This window comes from Scyliorhinus canicula, chromosome 16 (genome assembly GCF_902713615.1).
Source record: "Scyliorhinus canicula chromosome 16, sScyCan1.1, whole genome shotgun sequence".
NCBI lineage: Eukaryota > Metazoa > Chordata > Chondrichthyes > Carcharhiniformes > Scyliorhinidae > Scyliorhinus > Scyliorhinus canicula.
In genome coordinates this window covers 66,611,304-66,631,155 of record NC_052161.1, presented here as the reverse complement: position 1 = coordinate 66,631,155, position 19,852 = coordinate 66,611,304, and the positions used below count along the sequence as shown (strand labels likewise).

Below are 19,852 nucleotides of genomic sequence, written 5' to 3'. Positions count from 1 at the left end.
CTTTTGGGGACATTGAGCAAATTTTCCCCGGTCAAGCCCACACACTTGGAAATCTTTTCAACACGGTGGAATTTAACTCGCTGGCGAGACCGACTCCTGGAAGATTGGGCCGTCATTTTAAGAGGCTGCCCCAATCTCTAAATGAGGTGAGGGTCCCCCACAACCCCCACCCACAGGCAATACCACCCCACCTACATGGGAATTACCTCCCCCCCCCCCCCCCAATGTGGATACCCTGCCTTGGGGTCGCTGAGGAGGGGGGGGAAATGCGCAGACACATTTAAATGAGCCAAAAGGTTGCAATGTCTCAAGAGGTTTGGATGAATCTCTCAGGTGTGTCAAGCATTGCGATTCTCACAAGAGGCTTCTCGTGAAATTCACTGGCCTTATCATGTCACCAAGTTGGGCTCGACAAGTCCGGTAAATCGTCTAGGATTAACATTTCAAGTCCATATGACTCTTCTACAGAACTCATCCTTTTCAGATGTGACTCCTTTATTACAGAAAGGGCATAAGGTCATTTCTAGAACCATGGACAGGCCAGTTCAACTTAAGTGGTGGGTAAGGTTTTAGAAAGAATAATCTGGGGGAAAATGAAAAAGTACTTGGGGAGATTTGAGCCAATTACGGAGAGATTAATAAAATACAGATCATGCTTGACCAACCTAATGATATTTTTGATGAAGTAATGAAGAAGGTTTATAAGGAGGGACATGCGGATTTAAAAAGAAAACATTTGATAAATTACCACATAAAATGCTTGTTGACAAAATTGCTATCTTGCATTAAAAAGTTGGCTCAATGACAAAAAACAGTGATTTGTGGTAAATGATTGTTTTTCAGACTAGAGGATGGTGGATAGTGGTGCTCCTCAATGTTCAGTGCGCGGAACTGTCTTATGTTACATATATAAATACATGAATGACTATGATTGGAATGCTGAGTAAAATTTCAAGATCTGTTAATGACACCAAACTGAGAGGTGTGGTAGATAGTGAGGATATTAATTGACTGCAACAGGACATTGGTAACTAATAGAATGGGCAGACAGCTGGCATATGTGATCTAGTACAGAGAAATGTTAGGTGATGTATTTTCACAGGAGCGTATGGGGAGGGCCATTATAGGATGCACCAGGATTGACAGGGGTTTGTGTACACAGATCTTTGAAGTGGCAAGACAAATTGAGAGAACTGTTAGCAAAATGTATGGGTTCTTGAGTTTCTTAAAAAGACATATTGAGTACAAAACCAAGGAAGCTATGAGGAGGAAAACAGCACTGCAAGGAATGTCATGCTGCACAGGAATCATTGCAGGTAGACCAGCAACAATGACAGGAGGTTAGGCATATCTATAAGTTTACAGGACCAAGATGACATACCTACAAATGTTGAATAAAGAGGGTCTAAAGTGTCTGTACAGCTCCAGGGAGACCATCACTGAACTAATGCACTGTTTCATGGGGAAACAGTGAGTCCCTTATGTAAGTGACATTTGAAGGTTACTGCAACTTTTAACTTCTATGCAGCCGGTTCCTTCCAGTAGTCTACAGGTGACATCTGTAGCATCTCCTAAATAGTCAAACACTGCTGCATCAAGGAGGTGTCAACGCACTGCACAAGAATACTGGAGAATTGATAAGAATTTGGATGGACGAGGACAACCAGTCGGAGAGAACAATTGGATTAACAGCCATTTCTGACTTTCCGTGTGGTTCATTGTGTAATAGACAGCACCCATGCTATCATCAAGGCACCACCCAAGCTGCCTGCCATGCTTAGAAACAGAAAGGGACTCTATTCTCTCAATGTGAAGTTAATCTGTGACTACAAAAAGCAAAATATGCAGGTGTGAGCTCACTGTCCTGGCAGCAACCACGATGCCTATGTGTTTCGACATTCACAGATGCCGCAGTTGTTTGTGCCAATCCCACAAACCAAGGAATGGATCCAAGGTGACAAGGGCTACCGTCTTCGCACATGGTTTATGATACCCATCAGAAATTCAGTGAGGTAGAAGAGAGGTTTAATGCCTTTCACAGCACAATAAGGAATTTAATAGAACAAAGCATTGGTCTGCTGAAGGTGTATTTCCATTGCCTCGATCATGTTGGGAGTGCCCTCTGGTATGATCCAGGAAAGATGTCACAGATAGTCGTTGTGTGCTGTGTATTGTATAACATCACCATGCAGCAGGGTGACAATGTCAACAGAGAGGAAGAAATCTGATGAGGATGATGGGGAGTAGAGTGACATGGAAGGGGATCCACAGCAACAGGCTAAAATAAAAGTAAAAGCATAATACTGCGGTTGCTGGAAATCTGAAATTACACAGAAAATTATTCATAAACTCAGCTGGTCTGCAGCATCTGTGGAAAGAGAAACAGAGTTAAAATCTTGAGTCCATATGACTCTTATTCAGAGCTCCACCAGTTTGTCTACCTGCATTTTGCCCTTTACCCTGGCACCTAGGAGGCAACCTGAGGTGGACTTGGGAGCCCCATGCTCTCTTTTCTTTGCATGACCCCCCACAGCATGCCCACCCTCTGGTGACATGGCGGTCTTCCCCAAATGACTTCAAACCCGCCGCAATGATATCAATGATATAGTAAGGGTAAACAGCATCTGTGGCGAATGAATAAATTAGCATTAACCATTCTGTTTCTCTCTGACTGATCTGAATATCTTCAGCACTTTTTGTTTTAACTTCAATTTTCAGCATCTACATTTTGTTTGAACTTTATAAGTATTTTGATGAGGTCAGAGATATGAGGCGGGATTCTCTCAGCCCATGCTGGGTCAGAGAATCGCCGGGCTGAGCGCGAATCGTGCAACGCCGCCCTGACGCCGGTCCACCAATTATCCGGTGAGTGGAGAATCGGCACCATTGGCGCCGGCACGGCGCCGGTCGGCGGCTGCTCTACGCGGCCCTGCTGCCGATTCTCCGCCCGGGATGGGCTGAGTGGCCGCCCAAAAAAGCCCGAGTCCTGCCGCTGCCGTTCACATTTGGTCTTACCCGGCGGGACCTCGGCATCCATCCTCTCTGGGGCAGCCTGGTGTGAGGGGCGGGGGGGGGGGGGGGGGGGGGGAAGAGGGGGTATGACCCCGGGCAGGGGGTGGGGGGGGGGGGGGGAGAGAGAGAGAGCCTCCCCCATGACCTGGCCTGCGATCAGGGCCTACCGATCGGCGGGTCGGCCTCTCGTGGGGGGGGGCCTCTTTTACTCCGCGCTGGCCCCTGGAGTCCAACGCTGTGTTGCGTCGGGGGCTGGTGCGGGGAAGGAGGCTTCCGCACATGTGCGCATCCGTGCTGGTCGCCGTACGCATGCACGCATTCACGCCGGTTGCAGAGTGCATGCGCAGACCCACAGCGCCCATTTGATGCTCGTATCGGCAGCTGGAGCGGCGTTGGTCACTCCAGTGCCGTGCTGGCCTCCCGTAGGGCAGAGACTTACTACAGATAGTGGCCTAATGATGCTGTCGTTAAACTCCCCAGTTTTGACAACGGCGTTAACACTCTGCCTTCAGATGGGAGAACCCAGCCCAGGATTTTATGGGGCAATGCTCTGGACATTAAACCGTCAGAATCAAACACAGCATGTCGTAAGAAACACGGAAATAAAAGTCAGTAAATCAAACCTTGCCATCTGTGTTTATATTTAAAATCAAATAATTCAGGCCCTATAGAATTATCTGCTCAGCAATCCAATCGTTTCATATCTAGTATTTTTTAATCTACATGCAATTTGCTGCTTTGTTCAAGTTTCAGAATGGTCGTGAACACTGAATTTAACCTCTGAAATGTAACCCGAGGTGATTCCACAGCACACAATAGTGCAGCTGATGTCAATTAAAAATTCAATATTACAGAAGTGAAAATCAAAACAAAAGTGGAATAAAAATCCCACTATATACAGTGGTGTCAGTTGTAGGCCCAGCCTACGCTCGTTCAACCCTTACATTTCCTCTGGCTGAGCACCTTAACGTCTCGGCTTATCCTTTGATTAGTGTAGGAGTGAACCCAGTGCATGGTATCGCAGAACGGGGAGCAGACTACTGTTTGGTGGTGGCAGCCAACATTGGGACATGGCGAAGGAGAGGGCTGCGGCATGGCGGCTGCACCATTGAGTGCAAGCAGTTGTGGGTTTTACAGGAGGAGACGTTACTGCCCAGGTTATGACCACAGGGCGCTGAACTAGGGCTAAGTGACTGACAACCGCTGGTTTTCTACTAAGGGGAGGGGAATCCATTGTGTGTGTGTTTTATTTGCAGGAACATGGATTTTAAAATAAAAGAATCACAATCGAGGCTTGAAGAAACGTTGGGGGTGGGTGAGCAAACGAGGATGGTTTGTGAGTGAAATGTTGGGTTGTACCTCCCAGCACCAACACTTGTAGATAAATATACATCAGAGATGGACTTACACTCAACACAGCCACCTCTCACAATGGTGCCCCCTCCATTGGCCAGGGCTCTGTTCTGCAGTGCTGTGTGCATCATGGTAAGTCCAGTTTCATGGGGCGGCACGGAGGCACAGTGGTTAGCACTCCTACCGCACAGCGGCAGCAAACTAGTTTCAATTCCAACCCTGAGTGGAGTTTGTGTGGAGACGGCAATCCACACGCATGCGTGAACCCGCGCCGGCCGTGCTCATGCCTGCATTGGCAGCTGGAGTCTGTGTGGAGTTTGTACGATCGCTCCGCGAGTTTTCTCCGGGTGTTCGGGTTTCTTCCAAAAAATGTGCAGGTTAGGTGGATTGGCCATGCTAAATTTCCCCTTAGTATCCAAAACGTTAGGCGGGGTTACTGAGTATCGGGGATGGGGTAAAGGCGTGGGCCTAGCAAGGGTGCTCTTTCAGAAGGTCGGTGAAAACTCGATGGGTTAAATGGCCTCCTTCTGCACTGTAGTAATTCTATGTTTCTAAGTCTGCCTCTGGAAGTGACACAGCATTGGGAGTGACTAATCACAGCTGCAGGAAAAGGCTACCTTTTCCTATAAACATAATGTCACCCACAACTGCCACTTGCCATTTCTTCTAAGTTCCTGTCGTATTCCTTCAGGAGTAACAATTTATTTCATGGTAACATGGGGCGAGATTCTCCGATCCCAGGCCAGATCGGAGAATCGCCGGGGGTGGGGGGAAAATCCCGCGACACCGCTCCGACTCCGGCGACCGGAAATCGGCGCAAATGGCGCCGGAGCGCCACGATGGGCTGAGTGCCCACCAAATTCAGCCGTGTGCCGCCGGCGTCGTTCTCGTGTGGTCCTACCCAGCGGGACCTCGGCGTTCTGGCTGCGGGTGGCGGCCTGGTGGGGGGGATGGGGGATCTGACTCCGGGGGGGCCTCCACAGTGGCTTGGTCCGCGATCAAGGCCTACCGATCGGTGGGCGGTTATATCCCGTTGGGGGCCTACGTTCCTTCCGCGCCGGGCCCCTATCGGTCTCCACCATGTTGCGCCAGGGCCGGCAAAGAGACGGCAATCCACACGCATGCGTGAACCCGCGCCGGCCGTGCTCATGCCTGCATTGGCAGCTGGAGCTGCGTGAAGTGCACCGGTGCCTTGCTGGCTCCCTGTACGGTGCAGGATCGCTGATCCTAGGGGCCAGATGATGCCGTGGTAAAATGCTCCGGCGTTGACGACGGCGTCAACACTTACCCCAGGATCAGAGAATCCCGCCCATGGTGTTTATTGTGATTACCTTCCTTCCTTTTTCAACTGATTCATCTACGAGACATGGATTGGATGGATTTTGTTTATTGTCACGTGTACCGAAGTACAGTCAAAAGTATTTTTCTGCGAGCAGCTCAACAGATCATTAAGGACGTGGAAAGAAAATAAAAGAAACTACATAATACGGCAACACAAGGAACACAATGTAACTACATAAACACCGGCATCGGGTGGAGCGTATAGGCTGCGGGGACCGTCCTGGTTGGGGGGGGGGGCTGTGAGGGGATCTGTCTCTGGGGAGTCTTCCATGGTGGCTAGGCCCGCGATCGATGGCTCCCGATCGACGGGCGCGCTCATTCCGGGGGGGGGGGTGGGCTATGTTCCTCCCCGCCGGGCCACTCTAGGGCTCCACCATGGTGACGGCCCACGGCTGGCCACCGTGTGCATGCGCGGCCGTGTGGGCCTAATTGCAGGGCCCCGCCAGCAGCCGCAGCTGCGAGACGCATGCCGGGGCCCTGCTAGCCCCCTTAAACACGGAGAATCCCCACAAACCTTCGAGGGAAATGTCCGGAGTGATTCCCGCCCGTTTTCCAGTGGGCATGGGAACTTAGTCCCCAGAAGGGAGAATCCCGCTTTAAGTGTTGACAATGGGACAGGATTCACGGACTTGCACAACAGCATAACTAGCCCAGCACATGGACCAATTCAGTGACTGTTAAGCGGCTAGCACCGCTGCCACGTGGAACACAATTGATTCCAAAGAGAAATGGTGCTGGATTCAGCAGGTTCATAATTGACACAGGAGGCTGACAAGCTGAAGCCGCATATACACACTTCACTCCCAACACACACCATCCCAGCCAACAAGATGGCAGCACGAAAACAGATTTACAGACACCGAGCACAAAACCCTCCTGGTGCCATGGACAAGAGCCAGGCCACCATGTCTCCCAGCCAGGGAAGGAGACTACCAGTTTTTGCCATTGGCAGTGCCTGTGCGCAGGTGGTAGAGGCAGTGAATTCCACCAAAAACACCGTCCGGACTGGCGTGCAGTGATCTAAGAAGCTGCACCACCTCCTCAGGGCGGTAAAAAGGCAGCACAGCGCCCCTGTCATCAACCCCTGTCCCATACACCTTTTCTCCATCCCCCCTCAACCCAGAGGGCGGATGAACTCCCACCTGCACCACTAGCCAGCACCATACAGGATGCCCTGTCCACTGAACCACTAGCTACATGCGTTGGACTGTCTAATACTGTGCATTTTCTGTCCCAAGTGTTCAAGTGTCTCAGCATCGGGAATGAAGGTGCCTGCTTAGAGCCACACCCCATACCTTTCATCTGACCCCCCCCCCCCCCCCCCCCCCCCCCCCCCTATTCTGTCCTAATCTAACTCTGGCCTCAGCCCCATAGCAAGCTGGACCCCTGGTGGGTGCATTACTGGCAGCTGAAATGGAGAGCTTCTGGCCTCTGATTGACTGCCAGCTTACGGGACCAAGGGTCCGAATTCCCAGGAAGATCTGCCACTGGCCAGTTAATTGCTTGGGACATTCAATATGGCTGGCCTTCCCCAATGGATAGGATGAGGTGCTATTGCCAATTCTCCAGATGACAGACGAGACTGTAGTAACTTTCATTTTCCACCCTTGATGTGAGTTACCTCACTCCACCTGTCATTTTGTTTTGTCATTTGTTTCCCTCCCCCCACTCTGTGCCAAATAAGTTTTTAGTTAAATCAATCATTGCTGCTACTTTAAATTATTTCCTCTATTGCCAACGGAAAGCTCAGTTGCTTCCACATTCATTGGCTGTTAATAGGCCCAGCCAAGTCCATAATTATCTACTGGTTCTTGGCCAACAATTATTCATTTAATTTAGATTCTGTAATACCGTTTATTTTATTCAGGGTCGCAATGGTATTTATTTCATTCTGTCGCTCTGATGTCTCTGATGGCTGATTGGGCCAGTTCCATGACAATTAATTTGCTTCAAAGCCACAATGCTATTAGATTAACCCCCGGTTCCAATATTAATTACTTAAACCCTGGTCCTAACATTATTTATTTAATTCCATACTTTTAATTATTTATTTCCTGTTTCAAATTGATAATTGCTTAATTTATGTGTTGCAATACTATTTATTTTATCCCTTGTCTCCTATATTATTAATTCAGTTAATTCACTCTAATACCAATTAATTTGTCCATTGAGCAAAGTATCATTTACTTAGTTATCACCTCCAGGGATGTTTTCTGGGAAAACCATTCAGCTCCAATATTATCTTGTTCATTGAAAGCTAAGAAGTGCAAGGCATAGTATTGTCGGGCCACCCACAGGATTACTGGTGATTTCACTTTCACCACTTCAGTTTTTAGGTTTTTTTTCAAACTGGGAAACAGTTCAAGTGGTGAGGATATTCACCTGTGTTTGCAGAGAAATATTTCAGACCACATTGTGGCAGAAAGTTTTTTAAGTGATCCTATTGGAAGGTGGCATTTGTAAAATTCAAATTTACTGCAACTTAAAATGCAAGTTGAAAAGCTGATGATGCAGTACATTTTGAAGCTAATACATGAGGAGGAATACCTGGCAGGTGTTTGCTATATTCTGCAACCACCGCGCTTTAATTAGCATCAACCCTGCATTCAACCATCAATCACAGAGTGAGGTGTGGAAACATAAACAGTTGATGTCAATTATAAGATTTAATGTTCAGCAACACACAGTAACATGACAGATGTGTTCTGTGTTACATACATCATTCCTTCTGGATCTGAGTGGAGAAATACCGAAGATTGGTTTAAATATGTCAAATACCTGACAAGTGTGTTGATGTACCGTTCAGGTAGGTTCTGCTAGAATACGAGCTGGCTGAAATGTGCTCACAAATCGCTGATTCAGAGTTAATTAAACTTAGGAGTGCAATTAATGTAAAAAGTAAATAAAGTCAATTTGAAGAATAAAAATCCCTTCCTTGAATTTGACGGTGGCATTTAAATTCTGCCGGCGTCGACTCTGTTGTAACATGCCTGACTCTGGATCAGAAAGTTGCAGGTTCAAGCTCCACTCCAAAGATTTGAGCACATAATCCAGGCTGACACTTCAGTGTAGCACTGAGACAGTGCTGCTTATTTCCAGATGAAAGAAGAGTAGAAAAATTCCCCTGGATAACATTTATCCCTCAACCCACACCATCAACATGGATAATTTATCCCTCACACCACACCATCAAGATAGATAATTTAACTCATTGCAATTTGTGGAACTTTGCTCTGTGCAAATCAGCTATAAAGCATTTTGGCATGTCCCAAAGTCAAGAAAGGCACTAAAAACATAAATAAAGAAATTGTACTTATTTAGCTTCGTTCGTGGCCTCATGTTGTCCCAAAGCACTTCACAATAAAGTGGTACGTCTTGAAATGGAATTGGTGTGGTAAGATATGGAAACTATGTGCACACAAGATGGTCCCAGCAATGAGCTGATTGACCAATTAAGCAGATTTAGTGATGCTGCTGTTTGAAGGCAAATATTGGCCAGTGCCCAAGGGGACATTCCCTTGGTTTAATTCTCACTTGAAAGCCTGCATCCTCTTGTTACTTCATAGGAGTGCTATTCAACATTATGTGCTCAAATCATGGAAGCGATTGAACCCATAACCTTTTAACCCAAAAGGAGTACTGCAATTGAGCTAAACCCAACGTTGTGCAAAACTCCGTTTACTGCCTCATCCATTGAAGGTGGACAAAGGTAATGCTTATGCCTCCATTGGTTTATTTGTCTGTAACAAATGGATCTCAAAGACTAATGGGAGGATTTCAACGAAACCTGGTACATAGATAGGGGGTGGGATTCTCCAATCCCGCGGCAGAGTGTCCACGCCATCGTAAAAGCCATCGCGTTTTATGACGGTGTGAACGGGCCGCTCCCACATCTAATTTTGGCCCCTACAGGGGGCCAGCACAGCGTTGGAGTGGTCTGTGACGCTCCTGCTGCAGATCCCAATGCGAACTGTGCGCCACGGGATCTGCGCATGCGCAGTTGCGCCGAGGACATGCACAGTGGTGATGGCGCCAATGCGCGCATGTGCAGTGGCCTCCTTCAAAGCACCGGCCTCAACATGGCGCAGGGCTACAGGGGCCGGCGCGTAGGAAAGGAGGCCCCCAGCCACAGAGGCCAGCCCGCGATTGGTGGGTCCCGATTGTCATAATATACACACACGTATATGATGGTGCACAGACATACACTGATTGACACACAGGATGACCAATTAACACACACAATACAGCAGCCAATCACCAGACAGGAAACGGCCACTATAAAGCCAGAGGGCACTAGTTTTCCCGCTCTCTTGGGATGCAGCTTCTGAGACAGCCAGAGCCCCTGAGCAGCAACACGAACATCCACCATGTGGTAGCAGGATAGTCTGGTCAGGTTAGCCTCAGGTCTCCAGTCAACTCAGCTTAGTGTCAACCCACAGTTCATGTATGTTTAACAGTTCATAGTCCAATAAAATAATGTTTGAAGCCTGTCTCTCTCACTGCTATGGTAAACGCAGTCCTCGCAGACCCAGCATACTCAACACATCACCGATCGCGGGCCAGGCCACATTAGAGGCCCCTCCCGGGCCGGAACCCCATCCCCCCCCCAGGCCACCACCTGACCCTTACACGCCAAGGTCCTGCCAGTTCGGAGAAGGTTAGAACGGCACTGGTGGAACTCGGCTCTTATCCTACGGCCACTCAGCCCATTGTGGCCGGCCGCGTAGAGCGGCCTGCAACTGACGCCGCACCAACCATGCCGATTCTCCGCGTGCTGGCGTCGGGGCAGGCGTAGCCCGTTCGCGGGGATTCTCCGGCCTGGCGCAGTGCTGGGAGAATCCCGCACATGGTATGGCCCAAGGTGGTCTTAGTTTCTGGTGAAGATGCAGATTTGGATCAGAATCCTAGAATTTTTGAAAAGGATCTGTCAATTTTAGGCGATAGGGCAAATTTACATTCAAAGAATTTTGCTGATTGTTTTAAAATATTGTTAATTGTAACAACTGCTGTGTTGCAATTTGTTACAGTTGACAAAGTGTAAACAGAGTTTTCAGGGTAGGTTGTTGGATTCATATTTGCCTGAAGCTTCCTTTGTGAGTTGGGAGCTTTTGTTAAAAATATCTCTTTTTTTGAATTTTATATTTACAGAACATCAACCAAATGGCCAAAAGATCAAGGAAGAGATGAATAATTTAAATAACATTGAGTTGACACAGTGAGGTGGAGATATGCACTCTGCAGAGTGGCATCATCACTTGTTATCTATGTAGCTCCTGTAATCCATTCAAAACAGCAGAGCAAGTTTGGGATATATTGATGTCCTGAGGTGCTCTGAGGAAGAAGGTCAGGGCATTTTTCTTTCCCTCAAGGGCAGCACGGTGGCGCAGTGGTTAACACTGCTGCCTCACGGCACCGAGGCCCCAGGTTCAATCCCGGCTCTGGGTCACAGTCCGTGTGGAGTTTCCACATTCTCCTCGTGTTTGTGTGGGTTTTTCCCCCCACAACTCAAAGATGTGTAGGGTTGGTGGATTGGCCATGCTAAATTGCCCCTTAATTGCAAAAACATTAATTGGGTACTCTAAATTTATTTTTTTAAATGTTTTCCTTCCCTCAGGTATATGAATGGACTGGGAAGCTCCACATAGGGTTAACCATGAGCAGGTTGTGTTACTGGAAATTGGTCAGGAGTTTTGATGAGAAAATGGAAACAAAGCTTCTTGAATCTGAACCGTCTCAATCTCTGACATCAGGATCTTCTAGCAATGAGGCAGCATGATCTGGAAGAAGTAACAATGCCAGGTTTCCATAGACATCTTGCACTGTGGTGTTCATTAGGCATACCAGTAGGCATGTCCAAAGGAAAATAAATAAAGATCTGGGAATACCAATTTTTAATTTTTTTTGATAATCTTTATTGTCACAAGTATGCTTACATTGACACTGCAATTAAGTTACTGTGAAAAGTCCCTCGTCGTCACATTCAGGGCAGCACAGTGGTTAGCACAGTTGCTTCACAGCTCCAGGGTCCCAGGTTCGATTCCCGGCTTGGGCCACTGTCTGTGTGGAATCTGCACGTTCTCCCCATGTCTGCATGGGCTTCCTCCGGGTGCTCCGGTTTCCTCCCACTGTCCAATTGGCCTGTGCTAAATTATCCTTCGTGACCAAAAGGTGGGGTGGGGTAACTGGGTTACGGGAATAGGGTGGAAGTGTGGGCTTGGGTAGGGTGCTCTTTCCAAGGGCCGTTGCAGACTTGATGGGCCGAATGGCCTCCTTCTGCGCTGTTAATTCTATGATATTCCGGTGCCTGTTCCATTACACTGAGGGAGAATTCAGAATGTCCAATTCATCTAACAGCATGTCTTTTGGGACTTGTAGGAGGAAACTGGAGCACCCGGAGGAAACCCACACAGACATAAGGGGAACGTACATATTCAGCACAGACAGTGACCCAAGCTGGGAATGAAACCAGGGATGCTGGTGCTGTGAAGCAACAGTGCTAACACTGTACTACCAAGCTGCCCAATTTCTATATCATTAAAATGCTGATACTGGCCCTGTAATGATGAAAACTTTGCTGCAGGCACTATGTTTTCTGACAAATTCTTTGATGCATTTATGTGTCCCCTGTTAGGAAAAAGCCTTGCTGCAGTTGTCTCAGCATCTATTTGGATAAAGCAGCTTACTTCAAGTTGAGTCAATTGGATTTCCAGGCAATAGCTTGATTGTCCTGTGGAGTGGAAGCAGCTGCCATCAATCCAGTGTATTTTTCTGAAAGGTAGAGGTGAAATGTCATTCTTAGACATGGGAGCACAGGCTCACAATCAGTGCAGGGGAGTGAGGAGCTGTGGAGCAGAGGCCAAATGCTGAAAAGAATTGAAAAATGCTGCCCTGGGAGCCACGGGGATGGAGGAGGGTCACAATCCTCTGCAGTGTGAGCATCACTAAATCTTTCGAAATTATTTAGATAATGGCCTCCTAAACCTGCGTATCCTAGTGGGTTCCAGAAAAAAAAATTAACACGTGCGCCTGTATTAAAACAGGAGCATTTAGTAAGTGTAGAACATCCAGATTCGTTTTGCGAGCCCCTTTGTTCAGAATTTCCCTCTCAATAGTGATTTTGGTGTTTTCCGTTCCGATTTTCAATTATAATGGGCATGATTCTCCCTGAGACTGTCTCCCAAAGGTGGGAGATGGCCTGCCAAATCTGTTGCCATCAATGGGATTCCAACCCACACCAACGGAAAACCCGTGACAGAGGTACACCGTCAGCAGGAATGGAAAATCCCGCCAGCTGGAAGATCTTGCAGTGTTTATTTCGGAGAATTTCTATTTTTACATTTCAGTTTATTTTTCCATTGTTGCCACCTATGAGTTCAAGGTCTTTCACTGTGATGTATAATAGTTCCAGTTGGTTGGCTAACTATTTCTCCTTGGAGTACATCTTGTCTTCTGGATGCTGGAGGACATGGAGGATTTCCAGAGGATGCCTGGTTATATATTCAGCCAGTGCTAGAATTGCCTCCAATCAGAGAGATGGTCCAGAACCCCTGCCAAACATCTCCTTTTGCAGATGAGTTGGCGAGGGAGGCTGTTCTTCAGGTTGGGAGTGAGCTCTTAAAGGGATTTCTTGGTGTCCTAGTGTCACTGGTTTCAGGAAGGACAAGACCATTTGCATGATGGCCTCCTTTTGGATCTAGGGAATGTGGCGGAAGCGAACCTTTGGACAGCAGTTATTCACCTCTTCAAAGATTAATTGCCCTCTGGCACCAGTATTAAATACTAACCAACTAGAAAATGCTTTACCTCATCCATCTCTGTGCCAAAACTAAACACACCAACATAGACAGCTGTGACCCACAGTTTTCAGAAGACTGTTGTGTCCTTGCCCAGTCTGCACCGGATTTACAATCCATTCTCAACATCTCCAATTCTGCATTGAAGAACCTTGAATGTTGCCAAAAGAATTTCATTTATCCATCCACACTGGTCAGCCAAATGTTCCACTTCACATGTATGTTGAAGGGTTCTGGAATATGTTGAACATTTCCCATGCCTCGGCTGTCACCTCTCAAAAGGTCACGATTGATGAGGAGATCCAACACCAGATCAGCTGCACCAACTCAAACCAGAACAATGAGTATTTGACAACAAAGACCTCAGCGAGTCAATGAAGTCCTACTGTACAGAGCAGTTGCCGTCACCACACTCCTGTATTGCAGTGGGACCTGGACAGTGTTTCGACGACACATAAACGTGTGAGAGAAATTCAATTCGCTATAAAAAAGAATAACTTAAAGTCTTAAATATTTCATTTTATGAACATCTACTCAACTGACTGACACCATCCCCAACAGACATTGTAATAGAAGCCCACATTTTTAACATTTCAGTATGCTGGGATAGAAAGCTATTTCTGAGCAAATGTCATGTTGCGTGTGAAAATGCAAAGTAAACTCATACGAATAGAGACAAATGGCTGTAAAGATGCAGGCTGGAAGTAGATTATTTTCAATTATTTTTTTAAAAGGAACTTTAAACACTTTTTTGTGCTTATTTTGCAGTTTTGAATAAAGAGCATGTGCAAATGCTAAATGGCAATGTTGAACAGAAATATAATTAAGGTAAGTTATCCAATATGAAATTAGTATCTGTATATAGCAAAACTGTTTCAGTACAAAAGGTAAACGAATTTTGGAGTTTCACACAAAAAGTACAGTGCTGCAATATTTATTTCTTAACATTGAGGCGCGAAACAAATCTTTAATTTTATTGTATTCCTTTATGAACAACTTTAAAAATTGAACGAACTTCAGCATGTTACGTCAGGCAGCTATATTTCATTTATTCTATCAGCTGAGGATGGCAAGGAATTTTGTCATTCAACAAATATACTGAGATAAGCAGATGAGCTATTTGCTGTCTTCCATGGATATAATGTGGCATATTTTGTAACTTATTGTCATTCACAAAACATACAGAATGGTTATTTGATAATTATTGAAAGAAATCATTGGGACTTGCCACCCATACAACCCCACAGAACAGGAATTCACAAAGCAAATAGAATGCTGACTACTGCCAAAACAGATCAGCAGATCTCCTGCTCATACTGAGATCTGTGGTCGCTCAAAATCAGACCTGTGGTATATCCGTTATTTTCATCTAGGCACCATTTTCCATAATCTCTGAAAAGCACAGGTCATTCCGTGAATAGTATCCCATTTGCTGTCCCAATAACCCCTGTGTGCCAATGAAGAATATCCTACAGCCACCATGCGATACCTCAGATCCTGTCAATCAGCCTGAAGGGTAAGTGCAGGAGAAAGCTGTTTTGTTTTTTTTTTTCTTTTCATCAGTAACCTGATGTTTGCAAATCAATGAAGCTCAATCAATATACAATAACAGAATTCAGTGCAATTCTTTAACAGAATTGATGTACGATCAATTGGACATGAGACACAACGAAGATCTAAACTGTGGCTTTAATCAGCTATTGTTAGCCCGGTGGTCGACTACAGAGAAAGGCCGACAGCTGGGAACTCTGGGTACTTATACCCCACCTCGGAGGCGGGGTCTACTTGCCTCTCAACCAATTGGTGAGCAGTCACATGACTAGTCCCAGCCAATCAGACGAGAGGCACATGACCAGCCAGAGTTAATGGGAAACCAATGCTCTGCACCAATGGCAGTGCTCAAATTCATACCACCACAAGAATATTCTGTGATTTTTTTTAAATGTGAAAAGGCAGAAAAAGAGATGGCAAACATCAAGGCTGTACACAGTGTAGATACTTTGAACAAGTCAATGATTAATAAATAGTTTGTGGAGAAGAATAAATGAGTTCTCTACTACAAAATACGGAGACATTCCATTGTAACAAATGATTTGTATGGCAGTAGGCAGCAGAGTTGATAGGAAACTGAACTTTTGTATATAACACAAAAGGGCACGCTATTGTACTTTTGGAGCCTCGCATTGGTTGCTGCAGATTTTAATGCAATTTTATTAAAACCTAAAGGTTTATTCAGTAAAATCAATTAAGCAACAAACTATGATGATTAAACATACCTCAATTGATTAAAACTAAAATTGCCTTTGCAAGACTGCCACATGCAAGGTCAGTAAGCCATATATATAATGGTTTCTTTGTCAAAGCAAGGTTTTTTTCTCCAGCTCATAGATGGAGCATTGTTACACTGGCTTGCTGCATTCTTACAATAGCATGTAAGAATCATGTCATTTTTCAAATTAGTTGGTACATCTTTTTCAGCTAATGATCAACTAGGACAGAAAGGTTGCCATTTTTGTCGATGTAATAATCAGCACATTTCAATAGAGCAATTCAGGATGTGAAACTTATTAAAATCATTTGACAACGGGATGAGATACAACAGATTCTCCAGTTCCCCAGCTGCGTGTTTCTCGGTGGCATTCATTTGTTGAGGTGGATTCTGTTTTCCCACTCCTTGTCAATGGGATTTCCCAATAAAGCCACCCTTTTCTGCCAGGGAACACCCAGGCGGGGGTGCGCTACTGGCGGGAAAAGTGAATCATAAAAGCCGGAGAATTCTGACCTATATAAATGCAATATTTTCTTTTCTTTTTGCAAGTGGAATGAAATTATCTCAAAACAGCTATGCTTATAAATCTACTTTCTTTGAATTCACTGACACAGTTTCAGGGGCACACTATATTGTGTAGTGAACAGTAGAAACTTAATGAATATATTCATAGCATAAGTAATCTCCAGTAGGATAGCGAGGATGGAGCAGAGTGACTGTGGGCGACTGGTAATCTGAGCTAACAACCTTGCAATTTTTTTTTCCTCGAGCATAAATGTCAAATAACTTGAATGCCATGACATGTTGAATGGTATAAAATATGGACAAACCTCTCCAAAACCCACTAAAATGCAGAGGTAAATTGTATAAGATGGGCAGCATTGTGCAATTCATTGAGCTGCAGAATTGGCATTGTGCAAATAAACCACAACACATATTTAACATCCTGAAAGTGTTGTTTCAAAGTTATAAATTTGCTCCAGTCTTTGCATGAGCTATTCAGATCTGAAATTCAAGTGAATAGTACCAAACTTCAAGAGAAGGCAAATAGACCACGACAAAAGTGAAGCATTTATTTATGTGGTGACTAGCAGGAAAGCATTGGGGTCAAATGTCCACCTCCCCAGGTGTGTTTCCCAGTGGTGTGCCGTCGCTGGCAGCAAGATTCTCCATTCTTGCCGCTGGCCAATGGGATTTTCCATTGTAGCCACCCCACGCCGCCGGGCGGGTGGGGTAAGCTGCCGATGGAACGGAGAATCCCACCTGCGGAGAATTCTCCACATTGTTTATTGGACTAATTCTTATTGGTTTCAGCACACACAAGGTTAACATTTTTTACTATCGGCTCTTTTCATGAGCTGTTGAGAAAGTTGCTCTATCTCTGGCCTCCTGTCCATCCCTCACTCCCTTTGCCCACCATTTGGGCTCCAAATTGCTTCCCATAATTGCTCCATAATCTACCCCTTTATCCTCCTTAAAGATCCATTCTTAAAATCTCTTTCACCATAGAACCATAGAATCCCTACATGCAGGAGGAGGCCATTCGGCCCATCATGCCTGCACCAACGTTTTGAAACATCACCCCACCTAGGCTCACTCCCCCACCTATCTCCGTAACCCCACCTAATCTGTATATTTCTGGACACTAAGGGGCAATTTCAGCATGGCCAATCCACCTAACCTGCACATCTTTGAACCAGTCACCAATCTGGAGCTGTGTCAACTCTATTATGCTCTTGGGATGTATTGTGGGATGTTTTGTTGTGTCAAAGGCAAATTGTTGTATTCTGGTTTTATATGTCACATACATCTGCTTGGATCTCTAAATTGTTCATGTAAGACAAAGGATCATTTAATTTGTTAATGCCTGTTAAATGCAGATTATTACAATGCAATTTTCTCTGGAGCAGTACTTCACAGCTGTCTCAATGTGTTCATTTCCAGCAAACACAAAAAGATAGTGCAAACACCTTGATGGTTTTCTCGGTCAAAAGTGAATCTGTTTTATACAGTTAGCAAGGTGCTATTGGGCTGTTTACCAGCTGCACTTTTGTGCACAAACACTAGTATTAATTATGCAAATATCCAGGGGATGGGACGTTTCGGCGTGGCCAATTCGGCGTGGCTGATTCGGCGTGGCCAGTTCGGCGTAGCCGATTCGATGGAGGAATTTTTCGGCGGAGGGACGTTTCGGCGTCAGATATCGTGTTTGTGCACCAAACCGGGTCTCTTAAAGAAAGGCACCAACATTAAACCAGTTCGCCAGTGATCTACACTGCTGTCTGACTTTACTGAGCCGGTGTTACTGAAAGTATTGAAGCAGCTGCCCAGTGATCTACACTGCTGTCTGACTTTACACAGCCGGTGTTACTGAAGGTATACATAATAAATCTTTTAGACAAGTATAGTGCTTAAATAGAAATTAAATATAAATTAAATAGAATAAAGTGTGGGGGCCGCTCACTGTCTGCACGGATTCTGGCCGAGTGTGGGGGCGGCTTACTATCTGCACGGATCCCGGCCGAGTGTGGAGGCGGCTCACTGTCTGCAAGGATCCCGGCCGAATGTGGGGGCGGCTCACTGTCCGCACGGATCCCGGCTCACTGTCTGTCTCTATCCCAGCCGAGTGTGGGGGCTGTGTAAAGTCAGACAGCAGTGTAGATTACTGGGCAGCTGCTTTAATGCCGATGTAATTTCATTTTGTACAAAACAATTCAGTACTTCAACAATGAACATTCCTGCAACGTAAGAGATTTTCATTTTACAAATGGTAATTTCAGGGCGTAAAATTGCTGTCATATTGTGTTGAGGATGGGTGAATGAGCTGGAGGCTCTTCCATTCGGCTCCACCACCCCCACCTCCTCCTCTTCCTCTCCATCGATCCTGTCCTGATTCTCCACATTGATCAGCTTTCTGTAACACCGTGGTCAGACAGCAGTGTAGATCACTGGGCAGCTGCTTCAATTATGGACGTCGAAATGTCCTGGCGCCGAAACGGCTGCGCCGAATAGTCCAATTATTTCCCTGACGCCGAATCGGCCACGCCGAATCAGCTACGCCAAATGGGCTACGCCGAAACGTACCAAACCCAAATATCCGATATCTAAATACACTGATGAAAACCTACTGTTTTTAATTCTCTTCATTCTCAGATAAATAAGTCGGGTACATTGTAGCAGGAGGTCAGTTAGTCGAAGTCTGTCAGACATCTGGATTCAATGGGTTCCATGGGAGCCTCTGGACATGTAAGCAGCAGTAACCATGTTTCAGGTCACAGTCATAGAATCACTACAGTGCAGAAGGAGGCCATTCAACCATTCAAGTTTGCAGCTACCCTCTGAAAAAGCAGCCTTCCTAAGCCCGATATCCCGCCCTCAACCCATAACCTCACCGAACCTTTAGATGTTTAGACTCCAAGGGTCAATTTTTAGCATGGCCAATTCGCCTAACCGGTACACCTTCGGACACTTAGGGACAGTTTAGCTCCTGGGCTTGTTTCAGAGAACTGGGGTTCTTTTAGCTCAGTTGGCCAGAGTATGGTGCTGAATAATTCCAAAAAGAACAGGGGTCAGTCTCCATACTAGATGAGGTAGTTTTGGGGCCTGACTCCTTGAATTGTGATAGCATGTCATGAACTATGATTAACAACTTTTGAACAATTGAGGATCCACACAGATAACGAGAGACCTGTGTTTTATGATACTTCTGGAAATGGTGCCTTGTGCAGGTTTTTATTTTTTCATGCTTACTTGAATCATGAGATTCCTTTGGTGGGATTTTAGCGCGTCAATGTGTTGCAGGTTGGAACTCTGCCTAACCTATAATGGTCCTTGTACCAGAATTTACAGAGATTGCACCGTGACCAAAGTTGGTCTTGATGTTTCAAAAAGACAGACCAATGGAAAAAAGTTGGGAAGGTAACCCTCATTGTAACAGATGATATAGAGACCATGGTGATGAAAATTCCTGGGTTGGAAGAGTAGGAAGTAGAATCAGGGTGGATGGAAATAAGAAACAACAGTAGGAATAAAATACTGGTGAGTATAGTTTCTGGCTCCACTTAAAGTAGAAAAAATGTTTGAC

At 45.8% G+C, this 19,852-nt stretch overlaps 1 protein-coding gene across 2 annotated transcripts in view; it reads left to right on the top strand.

Annotated features, from left to right (window-relative positions):
- The window catches only part of pcdh15b (protocadherin-related 15b), a 1,980,039-nt gene that overhangs the window by 620,633 nt on the left and 1,339,554 nt on the right, over positions 1 to 19,852 (top strand). For both annotated transcript variants that reach the window (XM_038773417.1, XM_038773418.1), the window contains exon 4: positions 14,268 to 14,327. The gene's annotated coding sequence lies outside the window, so the exon portion shown is untranslated. The remainder of the gene's footprint in view (positions 1 to 14,267; positions 14,328 to 19,852) is intronic.